The sequence below is a fragment of the Eutrigla gurnardus genome (genome assembly GCF_963514095.1).
Source record: "Eutrigla gurnardus genome assembly, chromosome: 6".
Lineage (NCBI taxonomy): Eukaryota > Metazoa > Chordata > Actinopteri > Perciformes > Triglidae > Eutrigla > Eutrigla gurnardus.
In genome coordinates, this window is record NC_139920.1 from 11,015,698 (window position 1) to 11,030,017 (window position 14,320).

Below are 14,320 nucleotides of genomic sequence, written 5' to 3' on the forward strand. Positions count from 1 at the left end.
TTACGCTCAACCGATAAAGGAATTTCACTGTAATATCCTTATTGTGTATATTGTCCTATTCCGAGCGGTGTACCTCCACGTTGAGTTGATTCCCCTTCAGTTTCACTTTACATTTTGTCTGATTGTTTCTTCTACTTGCTGTTTCTAGTAGTGCATGTTATCATGACCATATAAGACCAACAAGAAAGCTTGTCTGAGTTTTCCTTTTAGCCCTGAACTCACCTGCTCCAGCTGTGGAAAGTCTTTAAAGGGCACAAGTAGTTCTACACTGAGAGTCAGATTAATTGAAGAAGCTCCACACACGGAAATGAAAATGAATTTCCTGCTATGTGAAACCATGGTGTTTGTTTTTGTCTGTTTATCTTTTATTATTCTTAAATAGCTGCTGCTTAATTTGCCTGAACTTTAATTCTCCTGCCTGCCTGTGGCTGCCACCTCTGAACGGCATGTTGTCCTCTGTTTGCACCTGAGCTGCCAGGTTACATCAGACAGACAGACAAACACACACACACACACACACACGAGAATGCACCCCGGCTGGCATCCAGTGATGGGTTATGGCATGTCTCTGTTTTATAGTTGCGTTTTGCCACGGAAGACTCAGAGTTTCACCCTGATGCTGAGTGAGAACTCTCCCAGGGGTTCACAGAGGGTTCGTCCGCCTACGACTGTGTGTGTGTGTGTGTGTGTGTGTGTGTGTGTGTGTGTGTGTGTGTGTGTGTGTGTGTAAGCATGCGTGTGCATGCGTGCATGTGTGTGTTTGCGCGTATAAACAGGTGAGCCACAGAGTGATTATGCTGTCAACTGCTGCTGAGTCATACACATCTCCACCAAGTTAATTAGAGGTGGCAGAGCATACCTGGCTTTTCCACACACACATAAATACACACATACGCAACCACGTACAACATAAAAATATGACAGCTAGACAAATGAGATATATACATATATATCTATATATCTCTATATATATATGTTTGTGTGTGTGTGTGTGTGTGTGTGTGTGTATATAAATAAACTTGCGTGCCATCCTTCAGTGTACACTCAGTACTCGGATGGAGTGAGCCGCTGTTATCCGACGTGTCACACCTGCAGCGCTGCATGCCTGGGTGTCACCGTCTCCAAGGAAAGCCCCTTGACTCTCATTCAAACTATTTTCTGGTAAAGCAGCGGCATTCTGAGAAACTATAAAAGCTGCTTATTGTGCCACCATGCTGTGTATTAAATAGAACCACCTATAAAGTTAAGTCTCTAATTACTGCAGACAAGACAAATATTTACAAATGCAAGCAGCCAAGTTTAATTAGCTCTTCTACTTTAGAAGGCAACACAATCTACTTTACTTGTCTGTCATTATTCTGTATTTGTCTTTTTCTTCCAAACATGAAAAAACAATATGCATTAATTTCTTTCTGACTTTCCTACCCTGTCCATAAATATATGGGCTAATGTACCATTTTAACCTGAAGGAATTTTCTTTATTGTTTTTTCATACATGTAATACCCGTATTTTCATCCCTATTCGTCTGACGCTTGATCAAAGGCCCCTCGTGTCAATATCTAACACAGGAGGTACCCCCTTTGTGTTGGTTTTCAACCTAGACGGTTGTCTCATAGACCTGCATGTCATTTTAATGAATTTGTTTATCTTTAATTAATTTATTTAATTGTAGTTTTGGAGAAACCTTCATCACATTTCAGTTGTAAAAATAAAACATTTTTGCTCAGCCTGAATTATGTGAATATGTTATGGAGTGTGTGTAACCGATGTTACCAGATAAGCCAGGGGCATTTTCCAGACTCATTTTAATACTCTAAGTCATGGTTGATTGTGTTTTTAATTTTGTCTGTAATATATGTTTGATGGATGTTTCTGTGATACCATATACTGTGAATCTATGGAATAGTTTTAAAAGAAGTGTTCCTGAATGTTACAGGACATTCTGTAAATCTACAGAAAGTAGATGTGTAGCTGATGTGTTTTTAGTTTTTGGACAAATTGAGAATGACACATATAGGGCTTTAGACACACACACGCACACACACACACACACACACACACACACACACACACACACACACACACACACACACACACACACACACACACACACACACACACACACACCCCTTGAATTTTCCACGATATGTTTTTCTACAAATATTGTGTCTATAAATGAAAGATCGATGGCATCCTGTGCATACCTTTCTTTTCGTGAGACTAACTGACTCTTTACTCTGGTGCATAACAGAATTAGCAGTATGTAATTTTCGCCATTATTTCTTAACTTGACAACCATGCCCCTAGTATTTAAATTGAGTCATTTTTAACTTTGTCTCACCAGACTGTGCTGTGGGTAAGTCGTCATTTCTACGTTTTGATCCACGTTTTTTTTTTTTTGCTTTTTTTTGGTGCTTTTTTAGGCCTGTTTACTGCAAACCATGCATGCTCTAATGACTGCTGACAATTAAATATGTATCAGTGTCTTTTTTTTAATCCAGCTGTGAAGCAGCTGTTGGCTTCCATTGATTTGACGAAAATGTGTTTGTCGACATTTAAGTAATGCGATCCGTCATCCATCTTGACTTAATGTTGAGGAGCCTTTCTTGTTGCGAAACAACTGAGTTCAAAGAGCAAATGAATTGAAAAGAGTAAGAAACCTGAACACATATTTCCATCCATCTTTGGGCCAAGAAATTACATTTTAAACACAACCAAATCATAAATTGAGAATTCACAATATACAATGTATAAACATTAAAAAATCTATAAATCTCTAATAAAAGACTTCACCGACGTGTAGATGCCCAAATGTACATTTGCAATCACGTTTCAAGCCTCTGTTAAGAGACTTTTCATAGAGTTTAGAAATGAATGAAAGCCAATGGTTACCTGGATCATATCCTAGTGAGGAACACGCTGCAAAAGTTGATCTATGGCACGCTTTGGAAAACTTTTTTAATAAATAGGATTTACAGTAAGCATTCTAAAGCGTAAAAATCACTGGTGCTGCTTCGCCATTTAAAATATTCTTTCAGGAATTCATGACGTTGCCTCCCAACTCATACTGTATGAGGAACACTTCACATGTGTGTTGACCTGCTTGTAGCTGAGCAACATGACAAGGGAAATCCTCAGGGGCCAGTTTCACCAACACACTGACATGTACAGAAAATGTCCAGAGCAGCAGATTACATGAATCCAATAACTCCTCTTTGTCCTCCTTCCGCTGTTGGTGATTAGATGACAGGGTTTCCAGTTTCCAGAAAGTGAGATCTTTCATTGCATAACAACCCCTTTTGAGCGCACACAACGGCCTGTGGTCATTTTGTCACAGAAACCGAGTCACACACCTACGAGGAATTACCCAGGACAATGGATATTTATTTTGTTTCATGTGATCTGTGTGAATATGTTGTCGACTCATCCTTAAAGCACGCCGTAGATTAACTTTAAATGTGAGCCATTGCCAAAAATAAACAGTGGCTCAAGCAAACTCTCACTTTCTTTCCCAGTAAACACTAATCTGGTGAATTGCAGGTTAAGAGTCACGTATGTCTTTGTTCAAATCAGGCAGTTTGGTTTAAAGTAAATGTTTTGAAGTCTGTACAGACACACATACACAAAACTCACGTGATAATATGATGACATAATGAATATGACTTCAAAAAGAGAAAAAAATTAAAACACCTGAACAAAAGAAATGTGTTTTACATTGGAGAGCACTATGGTGCAGTGGTTAGCACTTTTGCCTCACAACAGGAAGGTTCAAGGTTCAAACTTCCTCCCACAGACCAAAAGCAAGGTTATGTTAAGCCAACGTGTAAATGCCTTACTGGCCATCAGGGGGCGACTCCCCTGGTTTTCAAAAGAAGTCTGATTGCATGGAAGTCTGAGAAAATGACCCTACTTCTCACAAAATTAGAAAGCAGACTCCCCCGATCAAACAAAAGTATTAAGAAATTAATTACAGAGATATAGCTTGACAAAATAATTTAATTAATAACATTTTAATTTGTCTGTTCATTCAATAAATTCCGTTTTCACAATGTATAGAAATACTTTCTAGTCCACTATTCCCCCTATTAAACTTGCTGTGGTGTTTTTATGGTAAGCATGTCCCTACAGTAATGTATTTATACTTATATATTACATGTTACATTGCAGAAAACCTTTTAGAGAGTCCACATGCACCGGTGACTGAACGCCATAATAACCCTGAACAAATATGTAATGCCTGCGTTTTGGAACTGTAAACTAAAGCGAGTCAAAGCTCTGTTTCACATTTCGCATGTTCAATTACAGGATGCATTTTTCATAACTCCTTGACTTAGGTTTTCCCTGGGTGTGGATGGAAATACAGAGAACAGTCCACCTAGAATGTAAACAGCAGTTTCTCATTTCTCTGCCTTAATTTCAATGTAAACCAAACCAATCGCTCCCCCTGCTCGCGCTCAAACCACCAAACTTGATGGTTTCTTGGTGTTCCTTGCCTCAGGCCACCCATTTGGCACATCGTCCCACTCTGTGTGGCTCATTACTGTACAGTCGGTCCCAGAGGAACCGAGGAGATGCACGAAAAACACTGCAATGTGCAGTCTTTCTTTTTTTCTTGCCATGTCAAAGGTTTGCTTCTGAAGGGAGGAAGCTCTTCAGTGATGAGCGTGTTTCTTTTGTGTCTGTCTGAGGAAAAACAAGTTTTATTCCTTCTCCCAGTCAGTTGGAATGACTCTTTTTAGTTTGAACGGAGGCAAGATTACAGCAGCTCTAAATTCAAATGGGTCGCAACGCATCAACGTTAAGTTCTCATGTAGGGATTAGTTGTTACTGAATATTCACACCCAGTAACCGCCGGGTATAATGAGTGTAGCTGGATGAACCAAAAAACACCAAACAAAAAAAACTAAACAACTAATGTTATCTTGCTAACAGTTTGACCCGTTCCGAGTTGCAATAAAGAATTTGAGCAACATATCTGACTTCTAAACTTCAAATCATCATCAAATGCTGTTTGTTAACAATGTTGACAAAAATATTAAATTACATTTAATAAAGAACACAAGATACCTCAAATTACAAAATCACTGCATGTTTCTTCTAACTTTGACTTCTAACTGCATTTCCCAGCTTAAAGTGCACTCTCAGTTACGGATTGAGGGAAATGTAGTTTCTCCTGGATTACACTCACCGTTTTAAGCAGTTTGTGGTTAAAACATTTATGTATCAAAAGTACTTGGTTCACATGGGACCCAGCAGTGCTTTTACTGACTTATTTCTTTACGCAGATATAAGTAATACTTACATTTACAAAGGACTTAATATACATTGAGACATTTCTTAAGCGTTTGTGCTGCAACCTGATTTACAAAGAACTCAGGAAGGACTTTACTCCTGACGGATTTATGAATGAATGCAGGGTGCAACTCAATCTGGCTGAATAAAAGGGATCATAGTGAAAGCGCCGTGCTCTCACTTCTCACTTTTGACCTCCGCTTTGATTTCTTTCCTCAGCTCCAGTTAACGGGCAGCAAAGCTCTCTGGGGAACGGCATAGAAGTGGGGATGCGACTCGCCGCTAGACGTGACCCACTTCACACAGCAACACAATTAAGACCAGGATGTGGCCTATTACATAAACCCCCATATCACAGCTTGTAATGCAGCATCCTTTCTGGGAGTATAGAGCGATCCAGGGCATTTTTTGTTTTCGTTTTTTTGTGTGAAGTGACACTGCTGTTTGATCGACTGATCGAAAACTGGCATATAACACAGGCAATTTGTTATTCATTAACCTCGATCATAATTTCTATTTGCACAGATAACCAGATCAATACACAGTGAGAATTCACGCTCTTGTAAATGAAATGATATCATATACATGGATGGGTGCAGTGACATTCGGCCATGTTTGGTCAGCTAAGCTCTAAAACAAACTGTCCCTGGATTACACGGCTATAAAGCAATCAGCAGCAGATAGTCTGAGCTGCATTATCAGCCTATTGAGCAATGCTTCCCCTCAGCAGGTGTGTTGCCACTGTGTTGGCCTGCGCCCACAGGTCATCTGTTGCTTTGTCAACGCTGATAGGGCTTTCACAAGGCCAAGCGCTGCCCTGCGCCTGTTAACCGATCCATAAAGAAACCAGGCGGACACGGACGCATACACAGCTACCGACTCTGATAAGCTTATAGTGGAGCGGGTATTGATTTATATAGAGCTTTACTGGCAATACTTGTCATAATACTTCATGTGAAATACAGCAGGACTCTGATGTGTCATTCTGTAACATTACTTCCTGGAACTGAATTAAAAGGTCAAAATCAAGAACACACAGATTGTAAAATAATATTTCTTTAATTTCATTGTAAACTATTTTATTTGTAGATAATGTATCAAAGATAAGTAAAGAAATGAGATAAGTGGCGTGACTTAACATGTTTTGCAGTAAAACAATCATAGGAAGACTGTGTGTCCATCATGTGTAAACATTATTGATCATGGATGATAGCTGGTTTTAATGGCTGTCTGTAAATGAATTAGCTTGTGGCCACACATGACAAAGTTCACAACTTTATCAAATTATGTGATGACTTTACAACAGTGCAGCCAAAAGTTCAACCAAAACCACCAGGTCATGTCTCATGTTTAGCTGTTTGAAATGTTAGGTCACTTCTAACATGATTAAGCAAGTTTTGTTTCCTTGTATTTGAGCTTAAACACTTTCTATTATATTACTTGAAATCCATAACATACTGATAGTAATGAATACATGAAATGCTCTGACATAAATTAAATCTGTGGCGTTGGCAGGACTGATTAATTGGATGGCCTGTCTAGCTGTCAATGTTCGGCGAAGCGTTAAATGTCAAAGTCTCTGTGGTTTTTCCAAATCACCTACTCTGCCTTTAATTTCCGTCTGGTTGTGACACACCCAAAACTTTTTCTGTTTGCGTTTGGATGGAGATATTCTGTATTAAACCCCAATAAGCCGAGTGCAAATGCATCAGACGGGAGGTGAAATGTTCAAAACAGAGAAAATAATGACATGAAAGCACAACAACTTTCCTGCTATTCAGCTCCATTTTGAACAATCAGCACAAACCCTTAAACAGAGATTAGGTGTTTGGTGAACAAACATTCGTTCTAAAACCACAAATTGGTTTATGTGATGAAATGTTGGCTAATGATTAAGTCAGAGCAACCTAAACAAGCTTGGTTAATCAGGGAGTGGTTGCAGTTAATACAAATTCTACTCAGGTGTGAATCAACTCAGGTGTAGTTCAGTAGTGATTCACTGATGGAACGTACTGTTAACGACTGAGTCACTGATGTTTGTTTGGCCTGTCGAGCAGAGGACGGCACACTTGGGTTTTTATACATAATAATGCAACAGGGAGGAAATTCTATTTAAATGTCTATCCTTTAAAGTGTGACTGGGTTATTATTATGCAGCACAAAAAATGTAAACAAATCAACTTGAGCAACAGAACCAGGCTCATTCTCAACTTTGGTTGCTGGTTGCTAGCAGCGAGAGCAACTTTTGGAGGATGAGTCAGGCAACCACCAAGCGTTGTGGTTCCTAGTGTCATCTCAGCAGCTGCTTGATTACATCAGGTTTGAGCCACCAAGATTAAAGGATCTTTGTTGAGGGACTCAGCAGGCTACTTGTATTTTAGGGACCAGATCCAGGAACCATCAGGGTGGAGTGAATCTTGCTGATCAACACGTGTGAACATTTAAAAAACAACTCATTATTGAGCATGGAATTTTGAGTTTGGAAATAGCAGTTCAAAAAAACTAACGCTCCACTCATTATTTTTTTCCCAGTGCTTTCAACCTCAGAACTCAGGGAGGCCATTCACATCAACTAAGACAACGTGGCGTTACCCCAACCATACAATCTGGTATCAAGTGTCACAAGATGTCGACTGTTGTCTTTACAATGTTTTTCATGTATGTTGCGACCCTGAGTTTAGTCGCTGAGGCTCATATGTCCCTGGGATGAACTGGTTGTACAAGCCCAAAGGAAATGTTAAAGGGATAGAGGGATGATTTGTCCTCCACACATGAAGCTGCTACATGTCATTCAACTGAATATAACCCATGCAATTCTACAGTGGTAATCTGTTGATTTGCGGTTTATCATATTAAATTGCCTTTGGGCAGTTATGTCGTTTTTGTTATGGCTAAGGGTCGATCCCGGTACGAACCGCTGTGTTGACATGTCAGCTTTGCTTTAACCTCTTTGTCAAGCTGTTTTGATGATGCTCAAAACAATGAGTCAATCAGGTACTTAAGTCGGTTAGTTGACTAACACAAGTGTTTCAAACATTTGTCTTTCCACGCTGGTGTCTGGGAGGTGGATTAATGCAGCTGGGATACTCCCAAATTTCACAATGCCTGGCTAGTTATTGAATATGAACAGAAGAAGAAAACACATTGTAAGCATCCAGCTGCAGCCAAGCTTTATGAGTCACCCAACTCTTCGGAGCCTCAGCAGCTCGACACAAACATGGGCGGTTGATTGATTGGTTAGAGCGGTTGCACGCACTTGTAATGTGCTCTCCATCTACGGGCCTGGTGCTGCCTGTGACAGGCCGCAGTCAGACTGGACATCGAGGCTACTGAAAGGTCAGCTCAGGGGAAACCTTCGCTGGTAAGAAAACACACATTTCTTTCAGATACACAGAAGGTCAACACTCTTTATGTTGCTCCTCAAACGGCACACTGGTGTTGTGATTTAGGTATGGGGTCAGTTCAGTCTCATTAATAATGAATGCACAGAGAAGGATTCACAGATGTATTTTGTGATTTATATATAAATGACTCTCTTCTCACAAATACATTTTAATACACACACAAATGGATATCGGTATGTAAAATGTAAAATAAATCCATAAACAAAAATGAGTTTCACAAACACATTTCTGATCCACACTCAAATGTGTCTTGTTTTAAATAAATGTAATATAAATCCATAAATATATGAATTAAAAAAATATTTGCAATTTTCATCAAAAATGTATTTGTATGTTGTTGCATTTATATACAAACTGTTAGACTTGAATTTACAAGATGCTTTTCATCTGTGAACTTGTTTGCATTTGTTCGTGAACTGGTCTGTATTTGTGTGTGGATTTTTGAGACTCTCCTGACATGGATGAATTCAAGAATGCCTTTTTTTCAATGAGGAACTCTCTGCAGCCAATCAGATGGCTCCCTTGTTTTCAGCCAATCATATGACTGCATTCCCACGAGGGCTATTACCAGAGCACAGCTTTTTCTCTGCGCATTTTGCGTTGCTTTTCCGTAAAAGAAAAAAGAACAAAAAGTAAAGTAAATTTATTTTCTCTCTAGCCAACTTTATTGACAAGTTTGTAGCTAGCTAAATCCATAAGCTAGCTAAATCCATTAGCTAGCTAACGTTAGCTAGCTCTTATAGTTAGTACTTTGAAACCAATGTAGTAAGCAATTTACCTATTAGTTATTATGGTTTGCTTGTAACTTATTTTTGCATGCATCAACAACAGGTAAGCTTTAGCAAGCATATTACAGATACGGTTATGTTTTCTGATGTTAGTAGGATCATATTATGCTAGCTAAGTTAGCTTATGATCCGTTGACTAAAAGCATTATATCCATTTGTGTGTGTATTGAAATGTATTTGTGAGAAGAGAGTCATTTATATATAAATCACAAAATACATTTGTGAATCCTTCTCTGTGCATTTATTATTAATGAGACTGAACTGACCCCATATTTGGGGGGCAAATGATCAAAGGGTCAGTTCACACAAATTACAAAAAAAAAGTTTTTGAGGTTTTTTTTTTTGTCTCTGTGATTTCGGTCTTCATCCCAAAACAATAGAAGGGAATTTACTGAGTGGTGCTCAGGGCATTTATGTTCTTTATTCCCAGAAACGGCGTCCTTGTTGCTCATTAATCCCCAGAACGCTTTGTTAACATGAATGGAGTAAACATATGGAGTTTTCTGGTAAACAAACAAAAGTCATGTTTATATTCAGTGTTTCTCACTAGAGCACATTGTGGCCTTGAGGTCGAGCAAATGCCTTTAATGCATATCCTTTCTCATAATACATTTATACAAATTTTTTTTTAATATTTTAAATCCTCCATTGTTTACATCCACGTTTGCTAGCTCACGTCTTCTTCTTCCTTACCTTTGATGGCACATTGCTGCAGAACGTATTTTCTACCAACTGTCAATCAGCGGGGCAGTGCAAAACCAGCGTCGGGTCCGTTGCATCATCCATATGCACATAAGTGTGTCCTCGTGCATGTAAAATAATTGCTCCTTAGCACTACAAGTGGTCAAAAAATCACAGTTGAATGAAAACAGTTGATCAACTTCTGTGAATTATCCAGATTAAAGGTTGAGGAGGTGATTTTATTCAATAACTTTTTCTGTTATTTTACTTGAAATCCTTGTAACACACGGAAAGCCACCAATACATTAAATGCTCTGACATAAAAACAATTTAAAAATGTAATCTGTGAAAGGACTGTAAAAACGCTGTCCAATCAAAAAAGCCGGACTTCCTGTCAATGCTTACTTTCTGATTGAGCGCTGATCTCGAGCACTGGTTTGGCGTTCTGAGGGAGCGGCTTTGAACAGCGGTCTAAACGAAGGGGACTTTTTCACTTTGCCGATGCGTTCAAAGTCAGTCTCTGTGGTTTTTCCAAATGACCTACTCAACCTTAAAGTGTACAGTGACATTATCCATCTACAAAACGGCCCTAATATTCACAGGACCCCGGCAACAACAACCCAGTTTGATGTTCATTAGTCACCATTGTTGCTTTGAGAGGTGATCTGCAGTGTCATCAGACGGTTAACCATCTTCAGCTTTTTTCACCGTGTCACCACACTCCCCAACGCCACTAAAACAGAACAAGCCATCTCTTTCACTGAACTAACAGAGATCAAAAGCCTTTCTTCTGACTGGTGTCTATGTGAACAGATCGTAGCGGGGAGTGTGTTTCTGAGAGAGGATGTTGTTGAGTTTTCAAAGTTGGTGAGCACCAACAAATAAATTAGATTCTCTGCTTTTATATTTGGTCGGGTGCAGAAATCAAAAGCTGGGTGAACCAGCTCTTTAAACCTTATTGATTCCCATCCACAAAGGAGCACATAAACGGAAACAGACAAGGATTTATACGCTTCGAAACATGAGATTTGAATCATATAAAATATGCTGCAACTCAATATCAACAAGAAGCTTAGAATATTTAGCACGTGCAGAGTGTACACAACTACAAACAGGAGTTTTTGTTGTTGGAGCACAACAAAGCGCTCAGTCATTATAAGAAGGATGAAACTTTAATGATCCCCACGGTGAAATTGGAGAAATCATATTGTCAATATGAAAGGATGTTTTCCCGAGTTTATGAGGGCGCATCATGGCAACGACATAAAGAGCAAGTTTCCAGCCTTTGTCATTTTAATATGGCTCTGCAGAGTTTCAGACCCAAATTTCACTCCCTGTCACCGCCGTTGTCTGCCTCCCCTCTCGCTGCTCCTCCGCCGTTGACTTCTGTTTATGCAGAAGTGGCGGCTCGACTTCATCTGCCCCTCACAAAGGGGAGCAGCTTGTATCGTTCTCTATGTTAATGGCTCTCTCTTTGTGTGTGCGCTGCACATGTCGATAACTCCCAGCTTTAATCCAAGCCTGTGTCTTGGGAGTAGCACATTCCCGGTGGCATGCGTGCAAGGATTAGCCGCAAGGGTCGCTGTAACGGCGTCTAATCTACAGCAGGCCCGTTCTTCAGCGACTCGCTGCTCTGAATGCGTCTGTATAGCCACACAATAAGGGTGCCAGACACCCCCGCTCTGGATATGCACGGCTTTATTACCCCTCACAATAAGAGGCAGCTTTTTGAGTGGCATGTCGTGCATTCCCAAAAGCAGCAGGTATTTGTGTGTTTCTCACGCAGTTGGCTACATGTGTTCGGGCGCTTTCCGGACTGCTGAGAGTAAGATATCAAATGAGAAGGCTGTTTATCTGCGCAAACAATCCTTTCGTGACTGGATTCAGTGATATCATGCATGAACACATGCACATTCTCCCACTCACAACATTTAAGGTCAGCCCTCTTGTGTTATAGCAGCACGCAGGCCTGAGTAATGATTGCAGATACACTTCATGTAAGCTGTGGGTGTTACCTCCAGCCTTTGTTTGCCAAGTCACTCAAACACTTGCAGGTTAAGTGGAGGTACATGTTGGTTTTGGTGCCCTGATTTCCCCCCTTCTTGACTGATCGACCCAGGACCAGAAGTTCACAGCTCCCTGTCCTGCAGGTGAACCATGCAAGCTGCTCTAGTATGAGGGTGTTTTACATTGAGATATTAGGTGTGTCTGAGGGCATCTAGAGTGCGAAAAACCTCAGACTGACAGACGGAGAAAGACAATATGAGAGAACATGTCGTTCCAGCACTTATTTAGCTCGGTAGTTCAGCAGGTTCACCCTTTGCCCTCAGGCCCAGAGTGTGGTGAGATGGAGGTCAAGACAGCAGATAAGGAAGCACGGGAGAATCAGGAATGGAACATTGAAATTATTATTTTGTTTTGTAATAAGTACTCTATTCCCTTCTTTCCAAATAAAAGTAGTAGTCCTTACTCGTGATTACATGTAACTAAAGGGGCAACTTCCAGTACTGTAAAATGAAGCCAGTTAAAAGTACATACATTATTTCTAATGGCCAACAGGGGGCGACTCCTCTGGTTGCAAAATAAATGTGATAGTAAGAAAACAATCAGAAAATGACCCTACTTCTCACTAGATTCATTATCTCAGTAAACATTGTAAACATTAGTTTATGGTCTCAATCTCTAGTTTGAAGTCTTCTTCATTACAGCATGATGTTCATTTAGTAAATTATGGTCCATTTAGACTCACATAGACCATAATGCAGGTATGCTTATGGGCGGGGCTTCCCTGTGATTGACAGGTTGCTATCACTGTGTGTCCGGTCTAGGATGTGTGTATTCATCTTCCAACTTTAACCCTTTCACAGTGTGTTTTCAGTTCATTAATGATAATTGTAACCTTTTAGGGTGCATTCAGTGTTCGGGTGCTTTTAGATCTAACCTATCATGTCACATCTGATTGCAAAATGCCAAGATGGTGATGGTCAAAAAAACAAGATGGTGACTCTTTTGCAGTCCACAAACCAGTGGCTGATATCCTTGTGACTCCATCCACTTCTTATATACAGCCTAAATCAATTAAGTACATTTTCTGAAGTACTTTAAATGCAACGTATCTCATCCTCCTTGTCATATTTTGCTTCTTCACTTGTTTTTATTTATTTATTTATTTATTTTTGTCAGCTGGGATCGGCTCCTTTGGACTATATTACTATATTATGTGATATTGTTAAAGTTCCTTGTTCTCATTATCCAAACTGAAATCCAGCAATCAGAAAATGCTTTTCGGCCATCGATATGTGCTGCAGTGACGAGGTCTCTCTCAGAGATTGAAACTTGAACCTGGAGGTAAACAGAGGAGCAGAAACGCCGGAGGGCATGGACGGAGGAAAGCGAGCAGAGAGAGGTTTTTGACACCTGTTCGGCAGCTGGCTCTGCCAGACACGCCATCCTGCATGGGTTCACTGACAGGCATTACTTCACCTGCCCTGTGGTCGCCCAGCCAGAGACCAAACACACACACACACACACACACACACACACACACACACACACACACACACACACACACACACACACACACACACACACACACAGCCTCAGCCTTCAGCACATACTCCTGTCACATGAACATTCACCATGTGCTGTTAGATGTGTAACTACTTCATTGCAAACACATGAATGATTCGTTGAAATTTTCACGTTTTTCATAAACTTCAACATTGTTTTTTTTTTGTTTTTTTTTCAAATATCAGTTCAGGGCTGAAATGAAAGGGTTTTATGTCTCACTCTGTGTTTTTGTGTCCCTAAAGCACTTATGTTAACACTTGTAAGGACATTTTTGTGACTGTCCCTCCCATAACCACACAGACAACACGACAAACAGACAAACAAACAAACAAACACGCATTTAAGAAAAAAAATTGAATTAACTGACAAATATTTACTTGTTGACTGATATATGTTATTGCAATGCCTTGAATCTAAACAAACCTGGATGTAAACCCCTATATACAACATTTTCTCTTTTTGTTACATGATGCCTTTTGGGTTTGTGGAGAAAGTGATAAAAATAGAAATGGTCTTTTCAGCGGCGGAGGCCTTGAGACATGTGGCAGCCAGTTACACAATACACAGACACAGACACTCAGGAA